We start from the raw sequence: 21288 nt of genomic DNA, 5'->3' as shown, positions 1-21288 counted from the left end.
CTGTTTTCCATTTTGTCTCTGTTTCACACATCCCCCACATATTTTGTCTCGTAACACTGGCTTCAGCCTTGGTCATTCGCGGCTCCTAATCTCCCTTTAATCTCTCCGTGCACTGTCATTATCACCTTTGCATCTGGAGCCTTGACTCACCTTCTCTCAGCCTGGTGTTAATAGCTCTGTAAATCTCCCCTTTTTTCAAATCTTTACCAAAGGGTCAGTTAGACTCGAAACGTCAACTCTTTTCTCTCCTTGCAGATGGTGCCAGACCTGCTGAGATTTTCCAGCATTTTCTCTTTTGGTTTCGAATTCCAGCATCTGCAGTAATTTGCTTTTATTAATGACTCTGTGATATTGCTGGGGATATGATGACTCCAGTGTCGATGCATGAGAGGTGAGCAAGCGAATGAATTCCCTCTGGAAGTCGCGGGAAATGTAGTAACAGAGATCCAGGAAAATGCATTGAACGAATCTTTGAAGTGAATTGAAGCCTGAACTCTGGTTCTCCTCCGAGACTGTGCCAGGTCGACTTAATACTTTATATATTTCATGTTTTGCATTTCTTTGTGAAAACAATTGAGACTGATTGATTTGCTGCAGACAACATCCACCAGTCATCATGGGTACGGTGATCGAGTTGTGCGTCTATCCCTGTCAAATGTTTTATTGCGCCGGTGAGGCTTTCTGCTTGGTGATTTTGTGGTTTCGTGGTGCACTTTGTTTGGAAATACAGCAACGCAGCTGAGATCCGGCATAGGACCAACGAGTTGATGTTCCATGACAGCGATGGTCGGCTTTCGAATGAATACACATCTGAATCGATCATGTGACAAGTTCTTGCAGACGGTGAAAGCAAAAGCCACGACCAACCTTGACACAGCACAGCTGACGAGACGAGCGCTGCACATGGTCAGTGTGGGGATTGAACCCACGACCTTGGCGTTATTAGCACCACGCTCTAACCAGCTGAGCTAACCGACCGACCGAGCCCGGCGCTCAAAACAAAGGCTTATATTGCCTGCGCTCACAACCACGGCGGCTATTCGTTTTCTGATTTGCAATCGATCGCATGATCGTCTGAAGTATTTCCATCCGTTGCAAAGTTTTTTAACAAAAAAAAACATTGACTTTTCCGAACGCGCACACTCGAGGTAACCATTTGCTCTGATATCCAAAATTAAGCACAATGTTCGGACGCATGCAATTTCAATCGCAATGCCACCAGCTCAGCTGCAGCTTGTCATGTTGACAAATATCATCTGGTTGAGACGTACCTTCAACGATCGCTCACTGTGCTTCTGGAAACTCACAGACCTTTGGAGTCAGGGTTACGTGCTGCTGATAAACTGCTGCGAACCTTATGCCAAATGCATTGGAATTGTAACCCAACTGTGGGATTCTTTCTGCTCCCGAAGGACGCAGTTGCTTTAGAGTCAGCAACAGCGCAGAACTCAATTGCACGTTTTGCTCAATGACTCATGTTGCTTTTGCAATCTTCGTTTGACAGCATATTTAGCAGGTTATCACGCCTTCCTGCAGCGTTTGTCAGCGACAGATCAGCTGCTAAGATGACTGCTTCAGACAGCATGCTACATCCTACATTTGAAAATGGAAAAGGTGCAAACGCTTACAGGCTGAACACTCTCTCACTATTTTGCCTGGCGCGTCAGAGGCTGGGAGCTGACCTTATGAAGGTTTTTCAATCATGAGGGGCATTTTTCGGGTAAATAGATAAGTTCGTTTCGCTCAGGTGGGGCAGTGCAGCACGACAGGGTATAAATCTGGTGTGGGAGGGTGAGAATTCGACAGGCAGTGAGGAGCAACGGCGTCACGCAAAGGGTGGTGAGTGTCTGCAATAAGTTGCCGGACGAGCTGGTGATGGCTGTTACAATTCCAATATTTTTAAGGAATTTGGATGTGTATTTGAATCGGAAGGGTTTAGAGAGACATGGGTCAAGTGCATGCAATCGTGGCTGGATCAGTTGAGGATATCTGTTCGGAATGGACGAGCCAGACCGAAGATTGTGTTTTCAGTGCTGTCCATATCTAATGGCTCTATGATATTGCAGGTGAAATGATAAAAGAGATGAATAAAATAATGAAGTAAAATTGTCTGAAGTTGTTAAATTCAAACAACTTCAGATAATTTTATTTCAATTATTTTACTTACCTTTTTTATTTGCGTTTTTCTCACTGTTGTGTACCTCTTATTTCTTGATTGTCTCTCTTTCTGTCGCTTCCCACTCTGTCAATACATTTTTCCTCTCCTCTTCCCGCTTTGCTACGCTTCTCCCCTGTTTTCCATTTTGTCTCTGTTTCACACATCCCCCACATATTTTGTCTCGTAACACTGGCTTCAGCCTTGGTCATTCGCGGCTCCTAATCTCCCTTTAATCTCTCCGTGCACTGTCATTATCACCTTTGCATCTGGAGCCTTGACTCACCTTCTCTCAGCCTGGTGTTAATAGCTCTGTAAATCTCCCCTTTTTTCAAAATCTTTACCAAAGGGTCAGTTAGACTCGAAACGTCAACTCTTTTCTCTCCTTGCAGATGGTGCCAGACCTGCTGAGATTTTCCAGCATTTTCTCTTTTGGTTTCGAATTCCAGCATCTGCAGTAATTTGCTTTTATTAATGACTCTGTGATATTGCTGGGGATATGATGACTCCAGTGTCGATGCATGAGAGGTGAGCAAGCGAATGAATTCCCTCTGGAAGTCGCGGGAAATGTAGTAACAGAGATCCAGGAAAATGCGTTGAACGAATCTTTGAAGTGAATTGAAGCCTGAACTCTGGTTCTCCTCCGAGACTGTGCCAGGTCGACTTAATACTTTATATATTTCATGTTTTGCATTTCTTTGTGAAAACAATTGAGACTGATTGATTTGCTGCAGACAACATCCACCAGTCATCATGGGTACGGTGATCGAGTTGTGCGTCTATCCCTGTCAAATGTTTTATTGCGCCGGTGAGGCTTTCTGCTTGGTGATTTTGTGGTTTCGTGGTGCACTTTGTTTGGAAATACAGCAACGCAGCTGAGATCCGGCATAGGACCAACGAGTTGATGTTCCATGACAGCGATGGTCGGCTTTCGAATGAATACACATCTGAATCGATCATGTGACAAGTTCTTGCAGACGGTGAAAGCAAAAGCCACGACCAACCTTGACACAGCACAGCTGACGAGACGAGCGCTGCACATGGTCAGTGTGGGGATTGAACCCACGACCTTGGCGTTATTAGCACCACGCTCTAACCAGCTGAGCTAACCGACCGACCGAGCCCGGCGCTCAAAACAAAGGCTTATATTGCCTGCGCTCACAACCACGGCGGCTATTCGTTTTCTGATTTGCAATCGATCGCATGATCGTCTGAAGTATTTCCATCCGTTGCAAAGTTTTTTAACAAAAAAAAACATTGACTTTTCCGAACGCGCACACTCGAGGTAACCATTTGCTCTGATATCCAAAATTAAGCACAATGTTCGGACGCATGCAATTTCAATCGCAATGCCACCAGCTCAGCTGCAGCTTGTCATGTTGACAAATATCATCTGGTTGAGACGTACCTTCAACGATCGCTCACTGTGCTTCTGGAAACTCACAGACCTTTGGAGTCAGGGTTACGTGCTGCTGATAAACTGCTGCGAACCTTATGCCAAATGCATTGGAATTGTAACCCAACTGTGGGATTCTTTCTGCTCCCGAAGGACGCAGTTGCTTTAGAGTCAGCAACAGCGCAGAACTCAATTGCACGTTTTGCTCAATGACTCATGTTGCTTTTGCAATCTTCGTTTGACAGCATATTTAGCAGGTTATCACGCCTTCCTGCAGCGTTTGTCAGCGACAGATCAGCTGCTAAGATGACTGCTTCAGACAGCATGCTACATCCTACATTTGAAAATGGAAAAGGTGCAAACGCTTACAGGCTGAACACTCTCTCACTATTTTGCCTGGCGCGTCAGAGGCTGGGAGCTGACCTTATGAAGGTTTTTCAATCATGAGGGGCATTTTTCGGGTAAATAGATAAGTTCGTTTCGCTCAGGTGGGGCAGTGCAGCACGACAGGGTATAAATCTGGTGTGGGAGGGTGAGAATTCGACAGGCAGTGAGGAGCAACGGCGTCACGCAAAGGGTGGTGAGTGTCTGCAATAAGTTGCCGGACGAGCTGGTGATGGCTGTTACAATTCCAATATTTTTAAGGAATTTGGATGTGTATTTGAATCGGAAGGGTTTAGAGAGACATGGGTCAAGTGCATGCAATCGTGGCTGGATCAGTTGAGGATATCTGTTCGGAATGGACGAGCCAGACCGAAGATTGTGTTTTCAGTGCTGTCCATATCTAATGGCTCTATGATATTGCAGGTGAAATGATAAAAGAGATGAATAAAATAATGAAGTAAAATTGTCTGAAGTTGTTAAATTCAAACAACTTCAGATAATTTTATTTCAATTATTTTACTTACCTTTTTTATTTGCGTTTTTCTCACTGTTGTGTACCTCTTATTTCTTGATTGTCTCTCTTTCTGTCGCTTCCCACTCTGTCAATACATTTTTCCTCTCCTCTTCCCGCTTTGCTACGCTTCTCCCCTGTTTTCCATTTTGTCTCTGTTTCACACATCCCCCACATATTTTGTCTCGTAACACTGGCTTCAGCCTTGGTCATTCGCGGCTCCTAATCTCCCTTTAATCTCTCCGTGCACTGTCATTATCACCTTTGCATCTGGAGCCTTGACTCACCTTCTCTCAGCCTGGTGTTAATAGCTCTGTAAATCTCCCCTTTTTTCAAAATCTTTACCAAAGGGTCAGTTAGACTCGAAACGTCAACTCTTTTCTCTCCTTGCAGATGGTGCCAGACCTGCTGAGATTTTCCAGCATTTTCTCTTTTGGTTTCGAATTCCAGCATCTGCAGTAATTTGCTTTTATTAATGACTCTGTGATATTGCTGGGGATATGATGACTCCAGTGTCGATGCATGAGAGGTGAGCAAGCGAATGAATTCCCTCTGGAAGTCGCGGGAAATGGAGTAACAGAGATCCAGGAAAATGCATTGAACGAATCTTTGAAGTGAATTGAAGCCTGAACTCTGGTTCTCCTCCGAGACTGTGCCAGGTCGACTTAATACTTTATATATTTCATGTTTTGCATTTCTTTGTGAAAACAATTGAGACTGATTGATTTGCTGCAGACAACATCCACCAGTCATCATGGGTACGGTGATCGAGTTGTGCGTCTATCCCTGTCAAATGTTTTATTGCGCCGGTGAGGCTTTCTGCTTGGTGATTTTGTGGTTTCGTGGTGCACTTTGTTTGGAAATACAGCAACGCAGCTGAGATCCGGCATAGGACCAACGAGTTGATGTTCCATGACAGCGATGGTCGGCTTTCGAATGAATACACATCTGAATCGATCATGTGACAAGTTCTTGCAGACGGTGAAAGCAAAAGCCACGACAAACCTTGACACAGCACAGCTGACGAGACGAGCGCTGCACATGGTCAGTGTGGGGATTGAACCCACGACCTTGGCGTTATTAGCACCACGCTCTAACCAGCTGAGCTAACCGACCGACAGAGCCCAGCGCTCAAAACAAAGGCTTATATTGCCTGCGCTCACAACCACGGCGGCTATTCGTTTTCTGATTTGCAATCGATCGCATGATCGTCTGAAGTATTTCCATCCGTTGCAAAGTTTTTTAACAAAAAAAAACATTGACTTTTCCGAACGCGCACACTCGAGGTAACCATTTGCTCTGATATCCAAAATTAAGCACAATGTTCGGACGCATGCAATTTCAATCGCAATGCCACCAGCTCAGCTGCAGCTTGTCATGTTGACAAATATCATCTGGTTGAGACGTACCTTCAACGATCGCTCACTGTGCTTCTGGAAACTCACAGACCTTTGGAGTCAGGGTTACGTGCTGCTGATAAACTGCTGCGAACCTTATGCCAAATGCATTGGAATTGTAACCCAACTGTGGGATTCTTTCTGCTCCCGAAGGACGCAGTTGCTTTAGAGTCAGCAACAGCGCAGAACTCAATTGCACGTTTTGCTCAATGACTCATGTTGCTTTTGCAATCTTCGTTTGACAGCATATTTAGCAGGTTATCACGCCTTCCTGCAGCGTTTGTCAGCGACAGATCAGCTGCTAAGATGACTGCTTCAGACAGCATGCTACATCCTACATTTGAAAATGGAAAAGGTGCAAACGCTTACAGGCTGAACACTCTCTCACTATTTTGCCTGGCGCGTCAGAGGCTGGGAGCTGACCTTATGAAGGTTTTTCAATCATGAGGGGCATTTTTCGGGTAAATAGATAAGTTCGTTTCGCTCAGGTGGGGCAGTGCAGCACGACAGGGTATAAATCTGGTGTGGGAGGGTGAGAATTCGACAGGCAGTGAGGAGCAACGGCGTCACGCAAAGGGTGGTGAGTGTCTGCAATAAGTTGCCGGACGAGCTGGTGATGGCTGTTACAATTCCAATATTTTTAAGGAATTTGGATGTGTATTTGAATCGGAAGGGTTTAGAGAGACATGGGTCAAGTGCATGCAATCGTGGCTGGATCAGTTGAGGATATCTGTTCGGAATGGACGAGCCAGACCGAAGATTGTGTTTTCAGTGCTGTCCATATCTAATGGCTCTATGATATTGCAGGTGAAATGATAAAAGAGATGAATAAAATAATGAAGTAAAATTGTCTGAAGTTGTTAAATTCAAACAACTTCAGATAATTTTATTTCAATTATTTTACTTACCTTTTTTATTTGCGTTTTTCTCACTGTTGTGTACCTCTTATTTCTTGATTGTCTCTCTTTCTGTCGCTTCCCACTCTGTCAATACATTTTTCCTCTCCTCTTCCCGCTTTGCTACGCTTCTCCCCTGTTTTCCATTTTGTCTCTGTTTCACACATCCCCCACATATTTTGTCTCGTAACACTGGCTTCAGCCTTGGTCATTCGCGGCTCCTAATCTCCCTTTAATCTCTCCGTGCACTGTCATTATCACCTTTGCATCTGGAGCCTTGACTCACCTTCTCTCAGCCTGGTGTTAATAGCTCTGTAAATCTCCCCTTTTTTCAAAATCTTTACCAAAGGGTCAGTTAGACTCGAAACGTCACTCTTTTCTCTCCTTGCAGATGGTGCCAGACCTGCTGAGATTTTCCAGCATTTTCTCTTTTGGTTTCGAATTCCAGCATCTGCAGTAATTTGCTTTTATTAATGACTCTGTGATATTGCTGGGGATATGATGACTCCAGTGTCGATGCATGAGAGGTGAGCAAGCGAATGAATTCCCTCTGGAAGTCGCGGGAAATGGAGTAACAGAGATCCAGGAAAATGCGTTGAACGAATCTTTGAAGTGAATTGAAGCCTGAACTCTGGTTCTCCTCCGAGACTGTGCCAGGTCGACTTAATACTTTATATATTTCATGTTTTGCATTTCTTTGTGAAAACAATTGAGACTGATTGATTTGCTGCAGACAACATCCACCAGTCATCATGGGTACGGTGATCGAGTTGTGCGTCTATCCCTGTCAAATGTTTTATTGCGCCGGTGAGGCTTTCTGCTTGGTGATTTTGTGGTTTCGTGGTGCACTTTGTTTGGAAATACAGCAACGCAGCTGAGATCCGGCATAGGACCAACGAGTTGATGTTCCATGACAGCGATGGTCGGCTTTCGAATGAATACACATCTGAATCGATCATGTGACAAGTTCTTGCAGACGGTGAAAGCAAAAGCCACGACAAACCTTGACACAGCACAGCTGACGAGACGAGCGCTGCACATGGTCAGTGTGGGGATTGAACCCACGACCTTGGCGTTATTAGCACCACGCTCTAACCAGCTGAGCTAACCGACCGACCGAGCCCGGCGCTCAAAACAAAGGCTTATATTGCCTGCGCTCACAACCACGGCGGCTATTCGTTTTCTGATTTGCAATCGATCGCATGATCGTCTGAAGTATTTCCATCCGTTGCAAAGTTTTTTAACAAAAAAAAACATTGACTCTTCCGAACGCGCACACTCGAGGTAACCATTTGCTCTGATATTCAAAATTAAGCACAATGTTCGGACGCATGCAATTTCAATCGCAATGCCACCAGCTCAGCTGCAGCTTGTCATGTTGACAAATATCATCTGGTTGAGACGTACCTTCAACGATCGCTCACTGTGCTTCTGGAAACTCACAGACCTTTGGAGTCAGGGTTACGTGCTGCTGATAAACTGCTGCGAACCTTATGCCAAATGCATTGGAATTGTAACCCAACTGTGGGATTCTTTCTGCTCCCGAAGGACGCAGTTGCTTTAGAGTCAGCAACAGCGCAGAACTCAATTGCACGTTTTGCTCAATGACTCATGTTGCTTTTGCAATCTTCGTTTGACAGCATATTTAGCAGGTTATCACGCCTTCCTGCAGCGTTTGTCAGCGACAGATCAGCTGCTAAGATGACTGCTTCAGACAGCATGCTACATCCTACATTTGAAAATGGAAAAGGTGCAAACGCTTACAGGCTGAACACTCTCTCACTATTTTGCCTGGCGCGTCAGAGGCTGGGAGCTGACCTTATGAAGGTTTTTCAATCATGAGGGGCATTTTTCGGGTAAATAGATAAGTTCGTTTCGCTCAGGTGGGGCAGTGCAGCACGACAGGGTATAAATCTGGTGTGGGAGGGTGAGAATTCGACAGGCAGTGAGGAGCAACGGCGTCACGCAAAGGGTGGTGAGTGTCTGCAATAAGTTGCCGGACGAGCTGGTGATGGCTGTTACAATTCCAATATTTTTAAGGAATTTGGATGTGTATTTGAATCGGAAGGGTTTAGAGAGACATGGGTCAAGTGCATGCAATCGTGGCTGGATCAGTTGAGGATATCTGTTCGGAATGGACGAGCCAGACCGAAGATTGTGTTTTCAGTGCTGTCCATATCTAATGGCTCTATGATATTGCAGGTGAAATGATAAAAGAGATGAATAAAATAATGAAGTAAAATTGTCTGAAGTTGTTAAATTCAAACAACTTCAGATAATTTTATTTCAATTATTTTACTTACCTTTTTTATTTGCGTTTTTCTCACTGTTGTGTACCTCTTATTTCTTGATTGTCTCTCTTTCTGTCGCTTCCCACTCTGTCAATACATTTTTCCTCTCCTCTTCCCGCTTTGCTACGCTTCTCCCCTGTTTTCCATTTTGTCTCTGTTTCACACATCCCCCACATATTTTGTCTCGTAACACTGGCTTCAGCCTTGGTCATTCGCGGCTCCTAATCTCCCTTTAATCTCTCCGTGCACTGTCATTATCACCTTTGCATCTGGAGCCTTGACTCACCTTCTCTCAGCCTGGTGTTAATAGCTCTGTAAATCTCCCCTTTTTTCAAAATCTTTACCAAAGGGTCAGTTAGACTCGAAACGTCAACTCTTTTCTCTCCTTGCAGATGGTGCCAGACCTGCTGAGATTTTCCAGCATTTTCTCTTTTGGTTTCGAATTCCAGCATCTGCAGTAATTTGCTTTTATTAATGACTCTGTGATATTGCTGGGGATATGATGACTCCAGTGTCGATGCATGAGAGGTGAGCAAGCGAATGAATTCCCTCTGGAAGTCGCGGGAAATGGAGTAACAGAGATCCAGGAAAATGCGTTGAACGAATCTTTGAAGTGAATTGAAGCCTGAACTCTGGTTCTCCTCCGAGACTGTGCCAGGTCGACTTAATACTTTATATATTTCATGTTTTGCATTTCTTTGTGAAAACAATTGAGACTGATTGATTTGCTGCAGACAACATCCACCAGTCATCATGGGTACGGTGATCGAGTTGTGCGTCTATCCCTGTCAAATGTTTTATTGCGCCGGTGAGGCTTTCTGCTTGGTGATTTTGTGGTTTCGTGGTGCACTTTGTTTGGAAATACAGCAACGCAGCTGAGATCCGGCATAGGACCAACGAGTTGATGTTCCATGACAGCGATGGTCGGCTTTCGAATGAATACACATCTGAATCGATCATGTGACAAGTTCTTGCAGACGGTGAAAGCAAAAGCCACGACCAACCTTGACACAACACAGCTGACGAGACGAGCGCTGCACATGGTCAGTGTGGGGATTGAACCCACGACCTTGGCGTTATTAGCACCACGCTCTAACCAGCTGAGCTAACCGACCGACAGAGCCCAGCGCTCAAAACAAAGGCTTATATTGCCTGCGCTCACAACCACGGCGGCTATTCGTTTTCTGATTTGCAATCGATCGCATGATCGTCTGAAGTATTTCCATCCGTTGCAAAGTTTTTTAACAAAAAAAAACATTGACTTTTCCGAACGCGCACACTCGAGGTAACCATTTGCTCTGATATCCAAAATTAAGCACAATGTTCGGACGCATGCAATTTCAATCGCAATGCCACCAGCTCAGCTGCAGCTTGTCATGTTGACAAATATCATCTGGTTGAGACGTACCTTCAACGATCGCTCACTGTGCTTCTGGAAACTCACAGACCTTTGGAGTCAGGGTTACGTGCTGCTGATAAACTGCTGCGAACCTTATGCCAAATGCATTGGAATTGTAACCCAACTGTGGGATTCTTTCTGCTCCCGAAGGACGCAGTTGCTTTAGAGTCAGCAACAGCGCAGAACTCAATTGCACGTTTTGCTCAATGACTCATGTTGCTTTTGCAATCTTCGTTTGACAGCATATTTAGCAGGTTATCACGCCTTCCTGCAGCGTTTGTCAGCGACAGATCAGCTGCTAAGATGACTGCTTCAGACAGCATGCTACATCCTACATTTGAAAATGGAAAAGGTGCAAACGCTTACAGGCTGAACACTCTCTCACTATTTTGCCTGGCGCGTCAGAGGCTGGGAGCTGACCTTATGAAGGTTTTTCAATCATGAGGGGCATTTTTCGGGTAAATAGATAAGTTCGTTTCGCTCAGGTGGGGCAGTGCAGCACGACAGGGTATAAATCTGGTGTGGGAGGGTGAGAATTCGACAGGCAGTGAGGAGCAACGGCGTCACGCAAAGGGTGGTGAGTGTCTGCAATAAGTTGCCGGACGAGCTGGTGATGGCTGTTACAATTCCAATATTTTTAAGGAATTTGGATGTGTATTTGAATCGGAAGGGTTTAGAGAGACATGGGTCAAGTGCATGCAATCGTGGCTGGATCAGTTGAGGATATCTGTTCGGAATGGACGAGCCAGACCGAAGATTGTGTTTTCAGTGCTGTCCATATCTAATGGCTCTATGATATTGCAGGTGAAATGATAAAAGAGATGAATAAAATAATGAAGTAAAATTGTCTGAAGTTGTTAAATTCAAACAACTTCAGATAATTTTATTTCAATTATTTTACTTACCATTTTTATTTGCGTTTTTCTCACTGTTGTGTACCTCTTATTTCTTGATTGTCTCTCTTTCTGTCGCTTCCCACTCTGTCAATACATTTTTCCTCTCCTCTTCCCGCTTTGCTACGCTTCTCCCCTGTTTTCCATTTTGTCTCTGTTTCACACATCCCCCACATATTTTGTCTCGTAACACTGGCTTCAGCCTTGGTCATTCGCGGCTCCTAATCTCCCTTTAATCTCTCCGTGCACTGTCATTATCACCTTTGCATCTGGAGCCTTGACTCACCTTCTCTCAGCCTGGTGTTAATAGCTCTGTAAATCTCCCCTTTTTTCAAAATCTTTACCAAAGGGTCAGTTAGACTCGAAACGTCAACTCTTTTCTCTCCTTGCAGATGGTGCCAGACCTGCTGAGATTTTCCAGCATTTTCTCTTTTGGTTTCGAATTCCAGCATCTGCAGTAATTTGCTTTTATTAATGACTCTGTGATATTGCTGGGGATATGATGACTCCAGTGTCGATGCATGAGAGGTGAGCAAGCGAATGAATTCCCTCTGGAAGTCGCGGGAAATGGAGTAACAGAGATCCAGGAAAATGCATTGAACGAATCTTTGAAGTGAATTGAAGCCTGAACTCTGGTTCTCCTCCGAGACTGTGCCAGGTCGACTTAATACTTTATATATTTCATGTTTTGCATTTCTTTGTGAAAACAATTGAGACTGATTGATTTGCTGCAGACAACATCCACCAGTCATCATGGGTACGGTGATCGAGTTGTGCGTCTATCCCTGTCAAATGTTTTATTGCGCCGGTGAGGCTTTCTGCTTGGTGATTTTGTGGTTTCGTGGTGCACTTTGTTTGGAAATACAGCAACGCAGCTGAGATCCGGCATAGGACCAACGAGTTGATGTTCCATGACAGCGATGGTCGGCTTTCGAATGAATACACATCTGAATCGATCATGTGACAAGTTCTTGCAGACGGTGAAAGCAAAAGCCACGACCAACCTTGACACAGCACAGCTGACGAGACGAGCGCTGCACATGGTCAGTGTGGGGATTGAACCCACGACCTTGGCGTTATTAGCACCACGCTCTAACCAGCTGAGCTAACCGACCGACAGAGCCCAGCGCTCAAAACAAAGGCTTATATTGCCTGCGCTCACAACCACGGCGGCTATTCGTTTTCTGATTTGCAATCGATCGCATGATCGTCTGAAGTATTTCCATCCGTTGCAAAGTTTTTTAAAAAAAAAAAAATTGACTCTTCCGAACGCGCACACTCGAGGTAACCATTTGCTCTGATATTCAAAATTAAGCACAATGTTCGGACGCATGCAATTTCAATCGCAATGCCACCAGCTCAGCTGCAGCTTGTCATGTTGACAAATATCATCTGGTTGAGACGTACCTTCAACGATCGCTCACTGTGCTTCTGGAAACTCACAGACCTTTGGAGTCAGGGTTACGTGCTGCTGATAAACTGCTGCGAACCTTATGCCAAATGCATTGGAATTGTAACCCAACTGTGGGATTCTTTCTGCTCCCGAAGGACGCAGTTGCTTTAGAGTCAGCAACAGCGCAGAACTCAATTGCACGTTTTGCTCAATGACTCATGTTGCTTTTGCAATCTTCGTTTGACAGCATATTTAGCAGGTTATCACGCCTTCCTGCAGCGTTTGTCAGCGACAGATCAGCTGCTAAGATGACTGCTTCAGACAGCATGCTACATCCTACATTTGAAAATGGAAAAGGTGCAAACGCTTACAGGCTGAACACTCTCTCACTATTTTGCCTGGCGCGTCAGAGGCTGGGAGCTGACCTTATGAAGGTTTTTCAATCATGAGGGGCATTTTTTCGGGTAAATAGATAAGTTCGTTTCGCTCAGGTGGGGCAGTGCAGCACGACAGGGTATAAATCTGGTGTGGGAGGGTGAGAATTCGACAGGCAGTGAGGAGCAACGGCGTCACGCAAAGGGTGGTGAGTGTCTGCAATAAGTTGCCGGACGAGCTGGTGATGGCTGTTACAATTCCAATATTTTTAAGGAATTTGGATGTGTATTTGAATCGGAAGGGTTTAGAGAGACATGGGTCAAGTGCATGCAATCGTGGCTGGATCAGTTGAGGATATCTGTTCGGAATGGACGAGCCAGACCGAAGATTGTGTTTTCAGTGCTGTCCATATCTAATGGCTCTATGATATTGCAGGTGAAATGATAAAAGAGATGAATAAAATAATGAAGTAAAATTGTCTGAAGTTGTTAAATTCAAACAACTTCAGATAATTTTATTTCAATTATTTTACTTACCTTTTTTATTTGCGTTTTTCTCACTGTTGTGTACCTCTTATTTCTTGATTGTCTCTCTTTCTGTCGCTTCCCACTCTGTCAATACATTTTTCCTCTCCTCTTCCCGCTTTGCTACGCTTCTCCCCTGTTTTCCATTTTGTCTCTGTTTCACACATCCCCCACATATTTTGTCTCGTAACACTGGCTTCAGCCTTGGTCATTCGCGGCTCCTAATCTCCCTTTAATCTCTCCGTGCACTGTCATTATCACCTTTGCATCTGGAGCCTTGACTCACCTTCTCTCAGCCTGGTGTTAATAGCTCTGTAAATCTCCCCTTTTTTCAAAATCTTTACCAAAGGGTCAGTTAGACTCGAAACGTCAACTCTTTTCTCTCCTTGCAGATGGTGCCAGACCTGCTGAGATTTTCCAGCATTTTCTCTTTTGGTTTCGAATTCCAGCATCTGCAGTAATTTGCTTTTATTAATGACTCTGTGATATTGCTGGGGATATGATGACTCCAGTGTCGATGCATGAGAGGTGAGCAAGCGAATGAATTCCCTCTGGAAGTCGCGGGAAATGGAGTAACAGAGATCCAGGAAAATGCATTGAACGAATCTTTGAAGTGAATTGAAGCCTGAACTCTGGTTCTCCTCCGAGACTGTGCCAGGTCGACTTAATACTTTATATATTTCATGTTTTGCATTTCTTTGTGAAAACAATTGAGACTGATTGATTTGCTGCAGACAACATCCACCAGTCATCATGGGTACGGTGATCGAGTTGTGCGTCTATCCCTGTCAAATGTTTTATTGCGCCGGTGAGGCTTTCTGCTTGGTGATTTTGTGGTTTCGTGGTGCACTTTGTTTGGAAATACAGCAACGCAGCTGAGATCCGGCATAGGACCAACGAGTTGATGTTCCATGACAGCGATGGTCGGCTTTCGAATGAATACACATCTGAATCGATCATGTGACAAGTTCTTGCAGACGGTGAAAGCAAAAGCCACGACCAACCTTGACACAACACAGCTGACGAGACGAGCGCTGCACATGGTCAGTGTGGGGATTGAACCCACGACCTTGGCGTTATTAGCACCACGCTCTAACCAGCTGAGCTAACCGACCGACAGAGCCCAGCGCTCAAAACAAAGGCTTATATTGCCTGCGCTCACAACCACGGCGGCTATTCGTTTTCTGATTTGCAATCGATCGCATGATCGTCTGAAGTATTTCCATCCGTTGCAAAGTTTTTTAACAAAAAAAACATTGACTTTCCGAACGCGCACACTCGAGGTAACCATTTGCTCTGATATCCAAAATTAAGCACAATGTTCGGACGCATGCAATTTCAATCGCAATGCCACCAGCTCAGCTGCAGCTTGTCATGTTGACAAATATCATCTGGTTGAGACGTACCTTCAACGATCGCTCACTGTGCTTCTGGAAACTCACAGACCTTTGGAGTCAGGGTTACGTGCTGCTGATAAACTGCTGCGAACCTTATGCCAAATGCATTGGAATTGTAACCCAACTGTGGGATTCTTTCTGCTCCCGAAGGACGCAGTTGCTTTAGAGTCAGCAACAGCGCAGAACTCAATTGCACGTTTTGCTCAATGACTCATGTTGCTTTTGCAATCTTCGTTTGACAGCATATTTAGCAGGTTATCACGCCTTCCTGCAGCGTTTGTCAGCGACAGATCAGCTGCTAAGATGACTGCTTCAGACAGCATGCTACATCCTACATTTGAAAATGGAAAAGGTGCAAACGCTTACAGGCTGAACACTCTCTCACTATTTTGCCTGGCGCGTCAGAGGCTGGGAGCTGACCTTATGAAGGTTTTTCAATCATGAGGGGCATTTTTCGGGTAAATAGATAAGTTCGTTTCGCTCAGGTGGGGCAGTGCAGCACGACAGGGTATAAATCTGGTGTGGGAGGGTGAGAATTCGACAGGCAGTGAGGAGCAACGGCGTCACGCAAAGGGTGGTGAGTGTCTGCAATAAGTTGCCGGACGAGCTGGTGATGGCTGTTACAATTCCAATATTTTTAAGGAATTTGGATGTGTATTTGAATCGGAAGGGTTTAGAGAGACATGGGTCAAGTGCATGCAATCGTGGCTGGATCAGTTGAGGATATCTGTTCGGAATGGACGAGCCAGACCGAAGATTGTGTTTTCAGTGCTGTCCATATCTAATGGCTCTATGATATTGCAGGTGAAATGATAAAAGAGATGAATAAAATAATGAAGTAAAATTGTCTGAAGTTGTTAAATTCAAACAACTTCAGATAATTTTATTTCAATTATTTTACTTACCTTTTTTATTTGCGTTTTTCTCACTGTTGTGTACCTCTTATTTCTTGATTGTCTCTCTTTCTGTCGCTTCCCACTCTGTCAATACATTTTTCCTCTCCTCTTCCCGCTTTGCTACGCTTCTCCCCTGTTTTCCATTTTGTCTCTGTTTCACACATCCCCCACATATTTTGTCTCGTAACACTGGCTTCAGCCTTGGTCATTCGCGGCTCCTAATCTCCCTTTAATCTCTCCGTGCACTGTCATTATCACCTTTGCATCTGGAGCCTTGACTCACCTTCTCTCAGCCTGGTGTTAATAGCTCTGTAAATCTCCCCTTTTTTCAAAATCTTTACCAAAGGGTCAGTTAGACTCGAAACGTCAACTCTTTTCTCTCCTTGCAGATGGTGCCAGACCTGCTGAGATTTTCCAGCATTTTCTCTTTTGGTTTCGAATTCCAGCATCTGCAGTAATTTGCTTTTATTAATGACTCTGTGATATTGCTGGGGATATGATGACTCCAGTGTCGATGCATGAGAGGTGAGCAAGCGAATGAATTCCCTCTGGAAGTCGCGGGAAATGGAGTAACAGAGATCCAGGAAAATGCATTGAACGAATCTTTGAAGTGAATTGAAGCCTGAACTCTGGTTCTCCTCCGAGACTGTGCCAGGTCGACTTAATACTTTATATATTTCATGTTTTGCATTTCTTTGTGAAAACAATTGAGACTGATTGATTTGCTGCAGACAACATCCACCAGTCATCATGGGTACGGTGATCGAGTTGTGCGTCTATCCCTGTCAAATGTTTTATTGCGCCGGTGAGGCTTTCTGCTTGGTGATTTTGTGGTTTCGTGGTGCACTTTGTTTGGAAATACAGCAACGCAGCTGAGATCCGGCATAGGACCAACGAGTTGATGTTCCATGACAGCGATGGTCGGCTTTCGAATGAATACACATCTGAATCGATCATGTGACAAGTTCTTGCAGACGGTGAAAGCAAAAGCCACGACCAACCTTGACACAACACAGCTGACGAGACGAGCGCTGCACATGGTCAGTGTGGGGATTGAACCCACGACCTTGGCGTTATTAGCACCACGCTCTAACCAGCTGAGCTAACCGACCGACAGAGCCCAGCGCTCAAAACAAAGGCTTATATTGCCTGCGCTCACAACCACGGCGGCTATTCGTTTTCTGATTTGCAATCGATCGCATGATCGTCTGAAGTATTTCCATCCGTTGCAAAGTTTTTTAAACAAAAAAAAATTGACTCTTCCGAACGCGCACACTCGAGGTAACCATTTGCTCTGATATTCAAAATTAAGCACAATGTTCGGACGCATGCAATTTCAATCGCAATGCCACCAGCTCAGCTGCAGCTTGTCATGTTGACAAATATCATCTGGTTGAGACGTACCTTCAACGATCGCTCACTGTGCTTCTGGAAACTCACAGACCTTTGGAGTCAGGGTTACGTGCTGCTGATAAACTGCTGCGAACCTTATGCCAAATGCATTGGAATTGTAACCCAACTGTGGGATTCTTTCTGCTCCCGAAGGACGCAGTTGCTTTAGAGTCAGCAACAGCGCAGAACTCAATTGCACGTTTTGCTCAATGACTCATGTTGCTTTTGCAATCTTCGTTTGACAGCATATTTAGCAGGTTATCACGCCTTCCTGCAGCGTTTGTCAGCGACAGATCAGCTGCTAAGATGACTGCTTCAGACAGCATGCTACATCCTACATTTGAAAATGGAAAAGGTGCAAACGCTTACAGGCTGAACACTCTCTCACTATTTTGCCTGGCGCGTCAGAGGCTGGGAGCTGACCTTATGAAGGTTTTTCAATCATGAGGGGCATTTTTCGGGTAAATAGATAAGTTCGTTTCGCTCAGGTGGGGCAGTGCAGCACGACAGGGTATAAATCTGGTGTGGGAGGGTGAGAATTCGACAGGCAGTGAGGAGCAACGGCGTCACGCAAAGGGTGGTGAGTGTCTGCAATAAGTTGCCGGACGAGCTGGTGATGGCTGTTACAATTCCAATATTTTTAAGGAATTTGGATGTGTATTTGAATCGGAAGGGTTTAGAGAGACATGGGTCAAGTGCATGCAATCGTGGCTGGATCAGTTGAGGATATCTGTTCGGAATGGACGAGCCAGACCGAAGATTGTGTTTTCAGTGCTGTCCATATCTAATGGCTCTATGATATTGCAGGTGAAATGATAAAAGAGATGAATAAAATAATGAAGTAAAATTGTCTGAAGTTGTTAAATTCAAACAACTTCAGATAATTTTATTTCAATTATTTTACTTACCTTTTTTATTTGCGTTTTTCTCACTGTTGTGTACCTCTTATTTCTTGATTGTCTCTCTTTCTGTCGCTTCCCACTCTGTCAATACATTTTTCCTCTCCTCTTCCCGCTTTGCTACGCTTCTCCCCTGTTTTCCATTTTGTCTCTGTTTCACACATCCCCCACATATTTTGTCTCGTAACACTGGCTTCAGCCTTGGTCATTCGCGGCTCCTAATCTCCCTTTAATCTCTCCGTGCACTGTCATTATCACCTTTGCATCTGGAGCCTTGACTCACCTTCTCTCAGCCTGATGTTAATAGCTCTGTAAATCTCCCCTTTTTTCAAAATCTTTACCAAAGGGTCAGTTAGACTCGAAACGTCAACTCTTTTCTCTCCTTGCAGATGGTGCCAGACCTGCTGAGATTTTCCAGCATTTTCTCTTTTGGTTTCGAATTCCAGCATCTGCAGTAATTTGCTTTTATTAATGACTCTGTGATATTGCTGGGGATATGATGACTCCAGTGTCGATGCATGAGAGGTGAGCAAGCGAATGAATTCCCTCTGGAAGTCGCGGGAAATGGAGTAACAGAGATCCAGGAAAATGCATTGAACGAATCTTTGAAGTGAATTGAAGCCTGAACTCTGGTTCTCCTCCGAGACTGTGCCAGGTCGACTTAATACTTTATATATTTCATGTTTTGCATTTCTTTGTGAAAACAATTGAGACTGATTGATTTGCTGCAGACAACATCCACCAGTCATCATGGGTACGGTGATCGAGTTGTGCGTCTATCCCTGTCAAATGTTTTATTGCGCCGGTGAGGCTTTCTGCTTGGTGATTTTGTGGTTTCGTGGTGCACTTTGTTTGGAAATACAGCAACGCAGCTGAGATCCGGCATAGGACCAACGAGTTGATGTTCCATGACAGCGATGGTCGGCTTTCGAATGAATACACATCTGAATCGATCATGTGACAAGTTCTTGCAGACGGTGAAAGCAAAAGCCACGACCAACCTTGACACAACACAGCTGACGAGACGAGCGCTGCACATGGTCAGTGTGGGGATTGAACCCACGACCTTGGCGTTATTAGCACCACGCTCTAACCAGCTGAGCTAACCGACCGACAGAGCCCAGCGCTCAAAACAAAGGCTTATATTGCCTGCGCTCACAACCACGGCGGCTATTCGTTTTCTGATTTGCAATCGATCGCATGATCGTCTGAAGTATTTCCATCCGTTGCAAAGTTTTTTAACAAAAAAAAACATTGACTTTTCCGAACGCGCACACTCGAGGTAACCATTTGCTCTGATATCCAAAATTAAGCACAATGTTCGGACGCATGCAATTTCAATCGCAATGCCACCAGCTCAGCTGCAGCTTGTCATGTTGACAAATATCATCTGGTTGAGACGTACCTTCAACGATCGCTCACTGTGCTTCTGGAAACTCACAGACCTTTGGAGTCAGGGTTACGTGCTGCTGATAAACTGCTGCGAACCTTATGCCAAATGCATTGGAATTGTAACCCAACTGTGGGATTCTTTCTGCTCCCGAAGGACGCAGTTGCTTTAGAGTCAGCAACAGCGCAGAACTCAATTGCACGTTTTGCTCAATGACTCATGTTGCTTTTGCAATCTTCGTTTGACAGCATATTTAGCAGGTTATCACGCCTTCCTGCAGCGTTTGTCAGCGACAGATCAGCTGCTAAGATGACTGCTTCAGACAGCATGCTACATCCTACATTTGAAAATGGAAAAGGTGCAAACGCTTACAGGCTGAACACTCTCTCACTATTTTGCCTGGCGCGTCAGAGGCTGGGAGCTGACCTTATGAAGGTTTTTCAATCATGAGGGGCATTTTTCGGGTAAATAGATAAGTTCGTTTCGCTCAGGTGGGGCAGTGCAGCACGACAGGGTATAAATCTGGTGTGGGAGGGTGAGAATTCGACAGGCAGTGAGGAGCAACGGCGTCACGCAAAGGGTGGTGAGTGTCTGCAATAAGTTGCCGGACGAGCTGGTGATGGCTGGTACAATTCCAATATTTTTAAGGAATTTGGATGTGTATTTGAATCGGAAGGGTTTAGAGAGACATGGGTCAAGTGCATGCAATCGTGGCTGGATCAGTTGAGGATATCTGTTCGGAATGGACGAGCCAGACCGAAGATTGTGTTTTCAGTGCTGTCCATATCTAATGGCTCTATGATATTGCAGGTGAAATGATAAAAGAGATGAATAAAATAATGAAGTAAAATTGTCTGAAGTTGTTAAATTCAAACAACTTCAGATAATTTTATTTCAATTATTTTACTTACCTTTTTTATTTGCGTTTTTCTCACTGTTGTGTACCTCTTATTTCTTGATTGTCTCTCTTTCTGTCGCTTCCCACTCTGTCAATACATTTTTCCTCTCCTCTTCCCGCTTTGCTACGCTTCTCCCCTGTTTTCCATTTTGTCTCTGTTTCACACATCCCCCACATATTTTGTCTCGTAACACTGGCTTCAGCCTTGGTCATTCGCGGCTCCTAATCTCCCTTTAATCTCTCCGTGCACTGTCATTATCACCTTTGCATCTGGAGCCTTGACTCACCTTCTCTCAGCCTGATGTTAATAGCTCTGTAAATCTCCCCTTTTTTCAAAATCTTTACCAAAGGGTCAGTTAGACTCGAAACGTCAACTCTTTTCTCTCCTTGCAGATGGTGCCAGACCTGCTGAGATTTTCCAGCATTTTCTCTTTTGGTTTCGAATTCCAGCATCTGCAGTAATTTGCTTTTATTAATGACTCTGTGATATTGCTGGGGATATGATGACTCCAGTGTCGATGCATGAGCAAGCGAATGAATTCCCTCTGGAAGTCGCGGGAAATGGAGTAACAGAGATCCAGGAAAATGCGTTGAACGAATCTTTGAAGTGAATTGAAGCCTGAACTCTGGTTCTCCTCCGAGACTGTGCCAGGTCGACTTAATACTTTATATATTTCATGTTTTGCATTTCTTTGTGAAAACAATTGAGACTGATTGATTTGCTGCAGACAACATCCACCAGTCATCATGGGTACGGTGATCGAGTTGTGCGTCTATCCCTGTCAAATGTTTTATTGCGCCG

The 21288-nt window shown here is 44.7% G+C and overlaps 9 non-coding genes across 9 annotated transcripts; all 9 read right to left on the bottom strand.

The window, feature by feature from the left end:
• Positions 1–904: 904 nt before the first annotated feature.
• On the bottom strand, positions 905–978 carry trnai-aau (transfer RNA isoleucine (anticodon AAU)). The gene has a single exon. It is a non-coding gene; the product is annotated as a tRNA-Ile (tRNA).
• A 2218-nt stretch (positions 979–3196) lies between these two features.
• On the bottom strand, positions 3197–3270 carry trnai-aau (transfer RNA isoleucine (anticodon AAU)). The gene has a single exon. It is a non-coding gene; the product is annotated as a tRNA-Ile (tRNA).
• Positions 3271–5488: 2218 nt separating this feature from the next.
• trnai-aau (transfer RNA isoleucine (anticodon AAU)) lies at positions 5489–5562 on the bottom strand. Its single transcript has one exon. It is a non-coding gene; the product is annotated as a tRNA-Ile (tRNA).
• Positions 5563–7779: 2217 nt separating this feature from the next.
• On the bottom strand, positions 7780–7853 carry trnai-aau (transfer RNA isoleucine (anticodon AAU)). The gene has a single exon. It is a non-coding gene; the product is annotated as a tRNA-Ile (tRNA).
• Positions 7854–10071: 2218 nt separating this feature from the next.
• On the bottom strand, positions 10072–10145 carry trnai-aau (transfer RNA isoleucine (anticodon AAU)). Its single transcript has one exon. It is a non-coding gene; the product is annotated as a tRNA-Ile (tRNA).
• Positions 10146–12363: 2218 nt separating this feature from the next.
• On the bottom strand, positions 12364–12437 carry trnai-aau (transfer RNA isoleucine (anticodon AAU)). The gene has a single exon. It is a non-coding gene; the product is annotated as a tRNA-Ile (tRNA).
• Positions 12438–14655: 2218 nt separating this feature from the next.
• trnai-aau (transfer RNA isoleucine (anticodon AAU)) lies at positions 14656–14729 on the bottom strand. Its single transcript has one exon. It is a non-coding gene; the product is annotated as a tRNA-Ile (tRNA).
• Positions 14730–16945: 2216 nt separating this feature from the next.
• trnai-aau (transfer RNA isoleucine (anticodon AAU)) lies at positions 16946–17019 on the bottom strand. The gene has a single exon. It is a non-coding gene; the product is annotated as a tRNA-Ile (tRNA).
• Positions 17020–19236: 2217 nt separating this feature from the next.
• Positions 19237–19310, bottom strand: trnai-aau (transfer RNA isoleucine (anticodon AAU)). Its single transcript has one exon. It is a non-coding gene; the product is annotated as a tRNA-Ile (tRNA).
• Positions 19311–21288: the final 1978 nt, after the last annotated feature.

The sequence above is a fragment of the Hemiscyllium ocellatum genome, unplaced genomic scaffold (assembly GCF_020745735.1).
Source record: "Hemiscyllium ocellatum isolate sHemOce1 unplaced genomic scaffold, sHemOce1.pat.X.cur. scaffold_2071_pat_ctg1, whole genome shotgun sequence".
NCBI lineage: Eukaryota > Metazoa > Chordata > Chondrichthyes > Orectolobiformes > Hemiscylliidae > Hemiscyllium > Hemiscyllium ocellatum.
This window is presented reverse-complemented; position numbering and strand designations above follow the sequence as displayed.